The sequence below is a fragment of the Manis pentadactyla genome, chromosome 14 (genome assembly GCF_030020395.1).
Source record: "Manis pentadactyla isolate mManPen7 chromosome 14, mManPen7.hap1, whole genome shotgun sequence".
In the NCBI taxonomy this organism is placed as follows: Eukaryota; Metazoa; Chordata; class Mammalia; order Pholidota; family Manidae; genus Manis; species Manis pentadactyla.
This window is the reverse complement of record NC_080032.1, coordinates 71760938-71773586: the sequence shown is the minus strand read 5'-3', so window position 1 is coordinate 71773586 and position 12649 is coordinate 71760938. Positions and strand designations below refer to the sequence as shown.

General features: G+C 31.0%; 1 protein-coding gene across 6 annotated transcripts in view; it reads right to left on the bottom strand.

The window, feature by feature from the left end:
* ATF7IP (activating transcription factor 7 interacting protein) overlaps nt 1–12649 on the bottom strand; it is a 142661-nt gene that overhangs the window by 102831 nt on the left and 27181 nt on the right. The window contains exon 1 of one of the 6 annotated variants that reach the window (XM_036909271.2): nt 4550–5539. The exons of the other annotated variants lie outside the window; for them this stretch is intronic. The gene's annotated coding sequence lies outside the window, so the exon portion shown is untranslated. Of the gene's footprint in view, nt 1–4549; nt 5540–12649 lie in introns of those variants that run through there. 6 annotated transcript variants of the gene reach the window in all.

Below are 12649 nucleotides of genomic sequence, written 5' to 3'. Positions count from 1 at the left end.
GGATTTTAAAGCCTCTCTGTAGACATAGGATACATCACTTTCACAATCAACTGGATAAAACCCAAGTTAGACATTAAGTAGGTGAGGAAGTAAAAAGCTGCCATGGGATAATACTGCATGTCACATGGCAAAAGGCAGGTATATAATCTTACAGGAAGAGAATAATAGTGAATATATAATATTACAGTGATAATCACAACATTATATAAAGTACCACACTTTTAAAAAGCTTATTATAAGAAAGATTTCTAAAGCAACAAAACTGGGTCTACTCTAGGTTCTAACATTAGTGTAAAAACTGTGAACATACAATAAGACATAAAGTCTGATATAATACCCATGTGTGTACCCTTCAGCCAAACAAGAAACAAAACAAATAAAAAATACAGCCCTCTCCATATCACTACCAGATAGTGTGCTCCTCTTTCCCCATCCCCAACTCCTTAACACAGATAAGTGTAATACTGAGTTTGATATTTATTATACCAAGGCATAATAAATTCCCCTTTTAATTAACCAAATGTTATAAATTCTATATTATAATTTATATTATAAATTCCCCTTTTAATTAACTAAACAACACACTTTCTGGTGTCAGAAAAAGGAATTGACACTTATCAAGGGTCAATTATATGTCAGTCTATACCAAGGCATAAACTTTTCTCATTTAAGCAATAATTTAAATAAATCCACATTTACCTATGATCTGAATTAATACATCAATAAGCATGCTGCTATATGGATGATAATTTTAACTTGGTTAATAAGTCAAGTTAAACTAATTCAGCACAAACTTGTTTTCATGAGCACAGGCTCCCTTCTTAGGCATTCTATCCTTTAAATTTTGCTACCATGGGTTGTTTTATCAGAATGGTTAACAAACTATATGGTATTTGTCACAGTTTTCTTCTCTATCTCTGTGAAAACAGAGAAGTCATTTAATAAAATTGGTAAGGCCTATCCACCCAGTAAATGAGGTCTGACAGTAGAATCTTAATTTCACCAGACTGTATTATATATATTAGCTTTAAAAGTATTGCCAGCAGGTTCTTACATATTCAATTATCTTTTAAGAAGTAACATATCTGTAAGTCATCTTAACAAGTAACAGAACTCAACTCAACAAACTAGAAGGGAATTTCCTCGAACTGAAATTCCACAGCTAACATCATACTTTGCGTAACAGCAAAAGACAGAAAGATTTTGCCCTAAGATCAGGAACAAGACAAAATGTTTGCTCTTAACCCTTCTAGTCAGTTTTGACTAGAGGTCTGAGCCAGAGCAATGAGGAAAGAAAATGAAATAAAGGTCACCCAACCTGAAAAGAAAAGGCTAAAACTATTTGCATATGATAGTCTTATACTTGAAAATTATAAAGAATCCACTAAAAAATTATTAGAACCAGTAAATAAGTTTAGAAGGCTGTAAGACGTAAGATCAATATACTAAAATTCTATTGTATTTCTATATAATTACAATTTCAAAAGTGAAAGAAATCAATTCCATTCACAATGACATCAAAAATGACAAATTTAACAAAAAGAAATACAAAACTTAATATGTGCTTAAGAAATTTAAATTCTTAAATAAACAGAAAAATACTGCACACTATTGGATTAAAAGTCTTAATATTAAATGTCAATACTCCCAAAATTGATTTACTGACTCAAAGCAATGCCTATCAAAATCCCAGTTATCTTCTCTGCAGAAATTGGTAAGCTGTCCTAAAATTCATATAGAAATCCAAGGGATCCAAAATAGCCAAAGCAATCTTGAAAAAAAAAAACCCAACACTGAGGAATCACACTTTGCATTTTCAAAACTTACTACAAAGTTAAAGTAATCAATCCTGATAGTGTGGTACTACTAGCAAAATGACAGACATATAAAGCAATGGAGTAGAAATGTCAGTTGAGAAAGAAACCCTTATATTTATGGTCAGTTGATTTTCAACAAAGATGCCAAGACCATTTAATGGTAAAAGGGTAGTATTTTCAACAAATACTGCAGGACAACTGGATAGTCATATGCAAAAGAATGAATTTGGACCTCTCATAAGCTAACTCCAAATGCATCAAAGACCTAAATTTAAGAGTTAAAACTTCTAAATCATAAAAAAAAAATTCAGATATAAATCTAAGTGACCTTAGAATAGGCAATGTTCCCTTACATATGGACCTAAAGAGAAGCAACAAAAGAAAAGGATAGATGACCTGGACTTCATCAAAATTAAAAAATTTTGTGCTTCAAGGGTACCACCAAGAAAGTAAAACATCTCACACAATGGGTGAAAATACTTACAAAGATGGATGTACCTAATAAGAGACTTTATAAAATAAGAATATATAAAAACTGTTACAACTCAAAAAAGTGTTAAATGAGCAAAGGATTTGAACAGGTATTTCTCCAAAGATAAGCCAATAAACAGTAAACATGAAAAGATACTCAACAGTATTAGTCATCAGAGAAATATAAATCAAAACCACAATGAAATAACCTCACACACCTCCAGATGGCTTTAATCAAAGGGACAGAAACTAACAAGCATTAAAAAGGTTGCAGAGAAACTAGAAACCGCACAGTGGTGGGATTATAAAATGTTAACAGTTGCTTTGGAAAACCTTCTGGCATTTCCTCAACAGGTTAAACATAGAGTTGTCATAAAACATGACAATTCCACTCCTAGGTATATATTCTAAAGAAATAAAAATGTATGTCCATACAAAAACTCATACACATATGTTCCCAGAAGTACTATTCATAACAGCCATAACCACCCTAATGCCTAGTAAGTAATAAATGAATACATGAATTGTGGCATATCCATACAATGAAATATTATCTAGCCATTAAAAAGGAATGACATACTGATGTTACAACATGGAAGAATCTTGAAAAACATACTTAGTAAAAAAGAAGCCTGTCACAAAAAGGCACAAATTCATGATTCTGTTAATCCAAAATGTCCAGAAAAGAAAAACTATAAAGACAACACAAATTAGTAGGTGCCCAGTGTTGAGGACAAAATGAGGAGTGGCTGCTAAAGGGTACACAGACTTTCTTTATGGGATAATAAAAATGTTCTAAAATTAATTGTAGCAATGCTGCTCAACTCTGTGACTATTTTAAAATCCACTGAGTTTTACATTATAAATAGATGCATTGTATAGCATGTGAATTATATCTCAATAAACCAGTTATTTAAAACAAAAATAGTAGAACTGAATATTTTGTTTTTCATTTGTTTTTTTCACCTAACCTCCCTTTACTGGGTCACAATTTCAACATGGACCCAAAAAAAATACTAAGAGAACTGAATGTTGGAACATACTTTAGGAGTTTACATTTCTAGGCCAAGAAGTAGACTGGTGATGAAAGGTAATATGTGTAAAGTAACAGCTGCCTTGTTCTCTATGTGCTCCTCTTAGATAAGCCAGGTACTCTTTTTTGCTGCCCTAAATGGAACATAATTCTAAAGTATGCTTACTCACAGGATGATGATAATGGGCATGAAATAACCATATAAAGAACATTCTATCATCAAAAAAAAGGAAAAACCCAACACCGAGGAATCACACTTTGCATTTTCAAAACTTACTACAAAGTTACAGTAATCCTGCATATAGAATATGCAATTAACTATCTTTTACCAGAAGGACCAGAAAGTCTTAAATGAAACAGCAGCAATCTCTTCTTTCATAAACTGGTACTGTATCTAAAAGGCCTTATATGTAATTAATATTGATAACTTTACTTTAAAATGAGGTATACTTACTAAACGTTCAGGAGCTACATAAGGCTTTGTCACATTTTATCAATATTGTCTTTATTCATCATGATGTGTCAATACCTTAAGTGTATTTTTAGAATTATTACAAATAGACTTTAATACCTGTGTTTATGTATTCTTTAATGAAACACTTTAGCACATCTCATCATGTATCTACTGTAAGATAAATACATTTTAAGTATCTAAAGATTTGTTGTCAGAAAACATCTTAAGATATGCTGATATCATCATGATGTGCCTCAGAGGTCATTTTAACAAAAGAACAAAAAATAAGTATTCTGGTATGACATTATTAAGCATAGTCTCTGGCACATAATATACACTTAGTAAATACTGGCTAAAAGAACAATGTGTTATATATGTAATTAATGTCTAAAATAACTTTCAAATGAAAAACCTAAATTATTCCTTTAGGAAGCAAAGGTAATAATCTAGAATATTTTTGAAAGAATTGTAAACCAACATATTGGCATGTTCACATACAGCAAGTTTATATATAGAGGATAGCCCTTCTTTGGGGAGTCGGTATTTATTAACAAAAAGTAACAATATACACCAACTTGCACATAATGCTGCCTCTGAGAGAGTGCAATACATAGCACCATTAAAATTAATCAGATGTGACACAAGAAAGGCATCTTTCAAGCCTTAAAAATTTTACTTTGATTTCATATTTTAAAAAATATCATTTTGAAAGAAATCTACTTTTGCTTATTACTATATAATGATGAAAATCTTCTTTAAAAGCAGTAAACATACCCCAAAGGGAGCCCCCTGCAGCCATCTTATCAGTTCTCTCACAGCAACAGAAACTGAAATACAATTTGCATAGTCACTGTGGTTGGCTAAAGCAATCACGTTCATGTAACCTATCAGAAAGCTAGAAATTGGGCAACATAAGAAGAGAAATTTTAAACCTGCCTGGCAACAGCCTAAAAATAGAAACAATATGCTAGTATGAATCCCAGAATAGCTGTGAATATAAGAACAAGACTACCATTAAAAACACTTTATTTTCATAGGGAAAAAGATGTGTCTTGCATTTTGTCATCTAAAATACTAACTTGGCACCTTTTCTTGTTAGGTGGCAATTAAAGAAAAATGAAAGCTAAGCCACATATATGAGCCACTTTCAAGTTACATGCCATTGTCCATATTATTTTACTTATATATGTAAATGTGTGTATGTGTGTGTGTACATATATATTTTAGCATTTTTCTTTTTTTCAGGAGAATAATGAGGCACTTTAATAACAGTTATAGTACATTTAAAGCTCTATAAAACCCTTCACAATCTGAACAGCACTGCATTTTTTTCTAGCACATTTCCACTGTAATTATTTGGGAATTTGAATTACGGGTAAAAGACGGTTTACTAAGTATTAAAAATACAAAGATTAGATAATTTATCAAAGTAGATCTCTCGATAGGGTGGAGAGTATGTCTTATTCATTTTTAATACAAATTTGTTCCAACACACAGTAATGTCTTCCACACAGTAGGCATTCAGTAATTTTCCCAATCAAATTAAAATAATTCCTGTCAATGAGGAAAACAAATTCTTACTGCTCATGTCAAGTAAAAGTTAAACATGTAAAAATATAATGTGTATAATACTGTTATTTTAGATTTTTCTATTTTGTCTTAGTGGGGTAATGTTAAAGTTAACAGTGTTGACATTTCTTATTGTTACCCAGACAACAGAATGTATTTTCATCATTTTAACTTTTCAACCTAATAATGCTTAATAAGTATGCTTCTTTGTAAATATGAATTTACTCTGGAGTAGATTTTAATTCCTAAAAATAGCAAACAATACACAGTCTAATGTAATAACTATGAAGATTATGGGCCAATAAGAAATGACCAAATCCAAAAAATAAGGGGGGAAAAGGGGGTGGGATTAAATAAGAATTTAAATTATAGTTGTTGAAATGAAAGGCTGGCTAAACAGTCAAATCATGTTAAAACAAAAGATATTTATCAAAGTACATATCCTATGTATTTCTTACATTAAACCCTCCATCAATGTGTTTCAATGAAATGGTAAACTAATTTTAAAATATTTCTCTTTGGTCAATATCTGTTATCCAAATTGCAAAATGAATTTATATATTCAATACTAGAAAAGTCTAAAAATTTAATTATGAGAATTATAATATATTATAAATATTATTATATTATTTTAATATAATTAAAATATTTTAATCACAAATAAAGCTTAGAAGCTTTAAACATATGGGAACAGGCAACAGTTTTAAGTAACAAAAAAAGCTCCAGTGAAATATGGAAAAAATCAGAAGAGAAATTCATTGAGCAACATACCTTTTTAATCTAAACATTTAAGGATAGCTAGATTTTAAAATTAAATTTAACCAAGCTTTTAAAAACACAAATATTGTTATTATAAACATTGGCCTGGATGAAATGCAACTTAGCTTATTTACCTTTCTTAATGTTGTATTCATATGTGACTTGGCCATCCAGAATCTAACTACAATTATATTCACATGTGTAAGGTAACTTATATCTTCTATGTACAGAGATTTTGTTTACTTTCTCTGAACATACTTTACTCATCACAAAGGAAAGCAGAATGAATTAGCCTATAAGTTACAATTAGTGGGGGAGAATATTTCAAATGGGTCATATACTGATAATATGCATGATTCTTTGTAAATACAAATTTACACTGGAGTAGATTTTAATTCCTAAAGATGGCAAACAATACACAGGGAAAAAACAAAACTGGGAAAAATTATTTTATAATTCTAGATATGTAAGTCAGTATCACTTTAAATATAAATCTTGGCACTTCATATTTTTTTATTATTTAAAGCAGCTGTAATACTTAAATTTTTTTTACCTATGCAGTCCAGTTTTATTCCAAGAAGATAGAAAAAGCAGGATATCTGTAGAACATTGTTCAGAGTAGTCACACATCTTATCACATACTAATTTGAATCTTGGGGTAGCTGAATAATCCACAGTACCTTAGTGTTAACGATTAATACAGCAATTAAAATGCCCTGGAGAAGTTCAGATAGTTCTAGAAACTTTACTGTCCATTTCTCATCTCACTTCCCCCAAACCTGGGTTTCCCCTCTCAATAACCCACTAGAGTTTAAAATGTCAGCTGAGAGTCAGATGTTCTCTGGCCCCAGCCTATGTTTAGAGAAGCCTCATTTTAATACTAACCATAACTAAACAAAAGGAACCCTAATCTTCTTTCCTATTCCATACAAAACTGAAATTCTCCCCTGGAGCAAAGCAATATTGCTAGTCCATTATCCCTCCTTGCATACCTAATTAGACTTATATTTACCATGATTTTTTCAGCTAATCCTACTTATAAACCTACATCTTTCTTCAGTTATAACTTAAGAAAAAAAGTTATGGTTTTGATAGCAAGATGTCTCCTAGACATACAACTCAGAACGGATCAGTACTTCCCAGGAACAAAGTAAGAAAAATTACATTCTCATTCTAAAATTTTCCTGGCAAACAATGCGTAAGAATACAATTTTATGAAATTCCTTCTAGCAAATGTCCCTAAGAAGCTTAGTTTCACACAGGTTGGGATGTCAGAAGCTATTATATTAAGTTTATGATTTATTTTAAGAAAATACAGAGTTCATTTATCCAAACCAATAGAGTTCCTTTTCATCTTTTTAGAACTGAAAAAATCTGCAGAGCTCTGCACAAAAAACACTGAATTTTTGGAAGCTCTCAACCTCTGTGCTCCTAACAATCTTACCAAATAAGCCAAAATTCTCTAACCATTCTGTAAACATACTGATAACCAGAAATGCACAGAGATCTCATGTTCCTCTTCTGTCTCTAAACCTGTTCACGTTAGTTGTGCTTGTTCCTGAATTCAGTTGTACATTTTTATTATAAATTACAGAACACAATGAAATTTTATATAAACTGATGAAATATGAGTGCAAAAAAAAAGAGCTGGTAGGTATACATCAGTAAGAGGGACTGACAGAAAAAAGTTTGAGGGGAGGGGTTGGTGTAGGCAAATCATTTAACATCTTTAGGTCTAAAGTTTTCCATCAGGAATAAATGGAAATTAAATTAGAAGAATAAATGGATCCTTCACGTTTTAATTCTTAAATAAAATTTTAATAAATTCCACTCTAAAATGCATTGCTATACTGAGGAATGTTAAAGACACGTTGGTTTATTCATGTATTAAGGATTTCTCAAATGCCTACATAGTCACTATTATAGGACAATTTTTAAGACACTCTAAAGAAACAATGTTATTAAAAACATAGCCCAAGATTAAAGTGTTATTGCATGTAGATTTTTATGTAAATATGGAAGAGAAATATAGGCAGTAATATAATGTACGGACATCTTTCTACAGGGATGACCACAAAAATTAAAAGTTCTCTATTTTCCATTAACTGCCATCTCTCCAATACAGGCTGTTTAATCTTAATAATCAAAAACATGCTTTCAATTGAGTAATTATAAACAAGACCTCTGCAGAACCCTTATTGTTTTCCTCAATAGGGTTAGTCCCATTTTTATGAGCCAGATTTCTGAAAACTGACTCTGCATTAAGAATAACTAAAATTCAAATGGGGCAGGAGGAGGAGAGTATGCTTTTCTTTCCACTCTCAATTTCAATTGCACTTCTGCTCATAAACCTATTTATAATTCAGTTATATCCACAAGACTTCACAAGTAGTTGCTAAGCAACAGGAACATGCTGAGTTCAGGCCTTTTGAAAATCTGGCTCTCCGCCATATGGAAGTATTTAACTGAGCCTAGAGCCTCCAGAATTCAAAAAAGAAGGAAAGAAGAGGGAAAAAATTCCAAAGAAATACAATGATAGATGCAATAAGCCACCAATCTCTTTTCAAGCGTTCATAAATACAGATCAAGGGCCTTATTTTAATACTTACAAATAGTTATGATATTTCTCTCCTAAAATGTTATCATCTTTTTAATGTTGAAATAAAGAATGAAGCTATTCTCCTGGAGTAGAGAAGAAATATGATTAGCATGTCACTGTTAATGGTGCAACTGATTCAATAAATACATTATGCAAAGAATAGTTCCTTTGAGACAACAGAAAAGGAGTCTGTGGGAAATGACTGAGACTTTCTATGTTGGATCTTAAAAATGAGAGGAAAAAACTATGCATTTTCTTCAAATTCCTTTGTCCCCATATACCTGGTTAACTACTAAAAGAAGAGATAAATTATCTACCATAAACTGCACTATTTTTCAATTTTAAACACCTCTAAACAATTAAAAAATTAAGCACATTCAGAAATTTATTAACAACCTAAAATGCTTACAAAAATTGTCACTTTTCCACAGAAATGGAAAAGGCATTGAATATGTTTCAATATTCATTCATTGATAAAAGTAAAAACTAAGAGCATAAAGATTGCTCCTTAAGCTGATAAAGGCTACTGCAAACCAACAGGAAACTTCATATTTAGTGGTAAAACACTATAGGTATTTCCATTAAAGGAAAAACCAAAAAGTACTATACTATATTCAATATCATTCTAGAAATCCTGACCAAAACAGTAAGAGCTCAAACACAGTCAGAAGATATATAATGAAGAAAACATTTAATTCAGAATAGCAATAAAAAATTATCTAGAAACATTAGCATATAAGAAAAATTCAGATATATGAAAATATGCAAAATATTAAAGCTATATTGGATATTAGATTCAATGTACAAAAATATCACTTCATGGATAAAATTTATTAAAAGTAATTCTATCAAAACATCACCTAGATACTTTTCTATCACAACAAACTTAAAAGTTAATATGTAAGGGGGGAAAAATGGCAAAAATAGGAAGACAATTAAAAAACCAAAAGTAGTAAGAAATGAAGCTTGCCCATTCAGATTTGAGAACATATGACAAAGGATAATTATTACCATAAGTATAAAAACATAACTGCCATAAACTATCTATCTAAAAGACAGACATAAGCAATAAAAGACTATGACAAAGAAAGCATCACAAGTTAACAGGGAATAGGTAGATTTTGAAATAAACGGTTCAAATGGATCAAAATAGCAATTGAGGGTATGAGTACAACAGCAAACAGAATATGTACTTTAAAGGCACACGAAATACAAGCAACCACAAATTCTGAGAAATACTTGGAACTAAAAAGCATAGTTACATGGGATTCATATCCAAAATGAAAAGGAACATCAGTTAGTGAACAAAAGGACAAACAATTCAAAAGAAAAATAAAGAAACATAAACAGATAATTCATAAAACAACACATGGAAGAAAAGATGTTCAACTTCACTAAAAGAGAATGACAAAAAAAAAAGGAAATAAACTTTAATATGGTGTATAGTTTGGTGAGCAATAATGTACAGGAGTTAGTAGTCTCATACAGTGTTGGTAGAAGACTTCATGGTCATAACCATTTTTAAGGACAAATAGACAGGACCTGTGGAATACTCTGACCCACCAAAAACACGCTGAGATATCTACCTTAAGACTAACATGATGCATCAAGATACCTATTGTTGTACTGTAATAGCAAAACAGAATAAAAACAAAAAAGACTAAAACAAACAAATTTCACACCCACCAGCAAGAGAATAGTTTAAAAAGATACTGGAACATCCACACTAAATAAGACTAAGAAGTTAAGAAGAATGTGGTAGACCTCTTTCACGGATGTGAATATTAAGTACACAAGAATTAACAGCTGCAAAACTCTTACTACCTGTAGTCCAAATGCTGGAGCCAGACATACTTTTTTGAATACTAGTATTATCATTTCCTAGTTAATGTTACCTGTGTAAGATATTTATCCTCTCCTTACCTCATCCATGAAACTGAGACTATACTAATGCCTACCCTCATAAAAATGTTACAGAAATTAAATGAGGTAAGTAGAAAGCACTAGGATGTATAAGAAGTCAATAAATGTGTCCAGTTTTCATGCCATTATATCATTATATTTTAAAACATAAAAAATAATGTATTTCTAAATCTGCATATATATATATATATATATATATGCATACAACTGGTATTTTAAAGTTTGGAAGGATAAATGCCAAACTATATGCAGTAGTTCATTTGGGGAGAGACAAGGGACTTAAACACAAACTTTCCCTTAGACTTGATATGCCAGTTTCAATTTTCACAACAAAAATTTATGTAATTTGGATCTCAACAGTTAAGCTAATTTGATTTTCCCAAATCTCTTATGTGCTACTGCTAAGTCAGGTCAGCAGTGACATTTATAAATGTGGATAGAGTTGTGACCTGCACAGACACTAAGCTCCAGAAGAGATAGGGAAGGGAGGTTACCATCCAAAAGACAAATTCCCAGCATATCCCATGAGCAGCAAGTACCACTTCCCCACCCCTCACAATCACGTGAGTGAATATACACCCAAAGAAAAATAGGAAATCTCAAATACAAAGAGTACAATCAAGAAATACATATACACGTGTATATATACAGTATATACATGTATTAAATAACAAACCCCACAAAAAACTAGCTAATTAGTAGCTGATTGAACAGATTATTTTTAAATAGTATATTAAATATCCACAAAGTGTTTGTGATGCTATTTCACCCATGAGATCAGCAGATATAAAGAGAAATCAGTCTGAAATCTTAGAAATTTAAAATATGAGCTGCATGGTCTCAGGTGAAATGACCATGTTAAGACCAGATGTTCTCTCAAAATATCATACAAAGGAAAACAAGAAAAGCTAAGAGACATGAGGGACATACTTTCACTGAAGAGGAATTTTAGAAAATGACTTTTACTAAAGAATAACTTTCACTGAACAGTTTTAGGAAAAAAGAACTAAGAAAGGAGAAAACAAAACAAAACAAAATTCAGAAAGCTGAGAAAAAATGTTTTCCACAGAAAAGACCTACAATTACCAAAAGAGACTAAATTAAAACAAGCAAATACAATTTTTTTTCTTTTAGCACCTAGACATATTGTGTTAAGATTTCAGAAAACCAATATGAGGAAAATGCTAATAACTTACAGAGAGTAAAAAAATCATGTAACTACAAAGGAGTAAGAATTAAACTGACATCAGACTTGTCATCACCAATAACTGAATGCTATAGTAAACAATATCCTCAAAGTTCAGGAGGAAAGTTATTTTTAGTCTATAACTCTACTACCAGAAAAACTAGCAGTCAACAAGGATAAAGAAATAAAGATTAAATATTTCTGAACAAAGTCTGAGGAAACAGACTCTTGCTAAAATATTCACATAATGATATACTGCAGGCAAAAGATAGCTAAAGACCCTGAGAAAGAACTCAGATAAAGGGACAGCAAGGGTCAAAAAAACAAATAAACCTCATGGGCAGGCTGAAATAATTGGAAATTTAACATCCTTGAAATAAATATTCTGGCATTAAAGTCCCAGATAATTACAAGATGGGATTTAACAGACTTACAGGTTTTAGAATGTAGAGCAAAACTTTAAAAAACTATCAGTCTAAAATTAACAGGTTTCAAACTGGGTAAAATGACAAAAATATCATCACTTATGTAACATAAACAAGAGGATACCATAAAATAAAATAGGATAGAAAGGCTAAAAATAAACCAGTGGAAATGATACACTAGGCAAATGCTAGTGAAAAAAAGTAAGTATACACATAAAACCTGTACGTAACATATAAAAAAGAATTTAAGTTGAAAATCAAATAATGGGACAAAAAAAGATACTTACTGATGAAAAGTATAATCCACTAAATTACATTGCTTCAAATCACATAAAAAACAGGTCTAAGAAATGAAACAAGATACTAATAAAATGCAGTCAGTGATAAATTTTCCTTTCTAAAATCTACAGATG